This window comes from Octopus bimaculoides, chromosome 24, assembly GCF_001194135.2.
Source record: "Octopus bimaculoides isolate UCB-OBI-ISO-001 chromosome 24, ASM119413v2, whole genome shotgun sequence".
NCBI classification, from domain to species: Eukaryota; Metazoa; Mollusca; class Cephalopoda; order Octopoda; family Octopodidae; genus Octopus; species Octopus bimaculoides.
Window position 1 is genome coordinate 25,066,787 of NC_069004.1, and position 2,711 is coordinate 25,069,497.

Below are 2,711 nucleotides of genomic sequence, written 5' to 3' on the forward strand. Positions count from 1 at the left end.
TATATAAAGATAGATAGAGGGGTAGATAGACAGAAAGAAAGGAAGTCAGACGGACAGGTAGATAGATAGATAGATAGATAGATAGATAGATAGATAGATAGATAGATAGATAGATAGATAGATAGATGAAGATGTATATAAATATGTGAGTTAAGTATACAGATATATATGTATGTATATAAGTTTTGTGCTTAAACGAATTTTTAGAATGACAAAAGATTTAATGTCGGTCAGAATCAATACTAATAATATGAGAGTGAAATAAAATATAAATTTAGTTTTGACTTGAAAATTTAATTTCAATAAACGGTTTATTAAATCACTGCATATGATGAAGCACTGAGACGAAACAAGAAGTTCTAAATTATATATTCTATGTTCTATGCAAAACTTCTTGTCGATGTTATCGTTTCTGCCGACGTTGTTATTCGAGTTTTGATGACTTCGAATTGACTGTTGGCCTTTGCCATTGCATAAATTTCTGCAGCGTGATACAATTTGTACCTTCACCTATAGTTATATATACCTGTTTGTATTCGAAAAAATCTCAACTAAGATTTTTTATATATTACTTTTTACTTGTTTCAATCATTAGAGTGCGACCATGCTGGGGCACCACCTCGAAGAATTCTTAGTCGTAGGAATCGACCGCAGATCTTTTTTTTTCTTTTTTTCTGCAAAACTTTGTTTGCGAAATTTTAGTTTTTGTGTTTTCGTTTTCCGTTTTTTTTAACCTTCCGCGTTTTCCATATGCTGCCTTCTCAGTTTTACCGCGTTTCTTCATTTCTTCTTTTTTTTTTTAGTTCATTGTGACATGTGGGTGGTTTGTGCCTGATGAGTATGTTTAGGAAATTTCTCAACTGATGAAACTATTAGTAGCATTTGAAGATATGCATCGTGACCTTTAAATAAATAATATTTATCTCTCACCAGTTAAAATACTTTTTTTGTTGAATTTTCTATCGCGGAACAGTACATTATATATATCTAAATGTACGACGCGTTTCTTTCCTGTTCCGTCTACCAAATCCACTCACAAGTCTTTGGTCGGAACAAGGCAGTAGCAGAAGACACTTGGCCAAGGTGCACCTATGGATAATGAAATGTAAAAACAGAAGTTCGAGTCTCTTTGATAACTCAGTATATAATGGTACTTCGTTTGAGCTCTTGATACGGAAGGGTGCACCTCTTCATGGCTTAGTATAAAAGGGTGCTCCTTTAGATAATTTAGTATATAACGTTCACCGTTTGATGTCTTAGTATATAAGGCATTATTGGATGGATTTCTATATAATGTACGGCAGTCTATGCACTTCTGTACGTATTTATGCCCAGCAACATGTCTACTTTGCTCGAAATGTTTCTTGGTATATATCACTTAATCTTTCTTTCATTATCCCTCTCTCTAATCCATCTCAGTTTCACTCCGTACGACTAATGCTTCTCTCAGAAAATGTATGTGTAATCATAGATGAGTTCGTATGTTTGTGTAATGTATCCACGCATATATTCATATGTGTATACACGTGTGTATATATCCATATATGTATACATGTTTGCACGCATGTATTCATATATGTATACACGTGTGTATATATCCATATATGTATACATGTTTGCACGTATATATTAATATATGTATACAAATTGAAGTATACACACAGCACACACATATATCAATATCTACACGTATGATGTATGTCTTCAGTTCAGTTAAATGTCAGTAAAATGATATTTATCTCTCTCTATATGAATTTATATACATACACGTATAATTATATATGTATAAATATTTATATATGCGCATATATATATATATATATATATATATATATATATATATATATGTACACACACAAACACATACGTATGCACATACACACTCACATACACACATATAAGGACATATAACTAGCAATGTATCTCTGTAGCCACATCTCCCTTTCTCTCTCCCCATGTCTATCTGTGTCTCTCTCCCTCTCCCTCTCTTTCTCTCTCTCACTCTCTATCCCTCTCCCTCCTCTCTCTCTCTCTCTTTCTCACTGTCGCTGTTTCTCTGTACATACATATAAACCTGAAGATTATTTAAAGAATCTATACTTGGGATAGAATCGCTAATTTACTGTCAGATCGTTGAAATGGAAGCATTTTCTTACTTTGGTAATGGCTCAAATTTAATTGATTTCCCAGAATTACAGAGTTACTGATAATTCCTGACATTTGAAGCGAACGAACATTAAGACACTAACACACACACACACACACACACCTGTACATATACTTACTTATATGTATGTATATATACGTTGGTATATTTGTAATGTATGTATGTAAGCATATATGTATGTATATATGTATGCATGAACGTACACACGCATTAAATGTATGTATGTATTTATGTAGATGTACGAGTGTGTAATTACATCATCAGGATTATATTGCAACTATGGAAATCTCGTTGCAAGAAGAAATATATAATATGTACAGGATATGTAAGTGAATTTATAGAAACGGACGTGCATATGAAAGTATGAATGTTTATCTATCTATCTATCTATCTATCTATCTATCTATCTATCTATCTATCTATCTATCTATTTATCTATCTATCTATCTATCTATCTATCTATCTATCTATCTATCTATCTATCTATCTATCTATCTGTCTATCCATCTATCTATCTATATCTACGCACAAATACACACATACC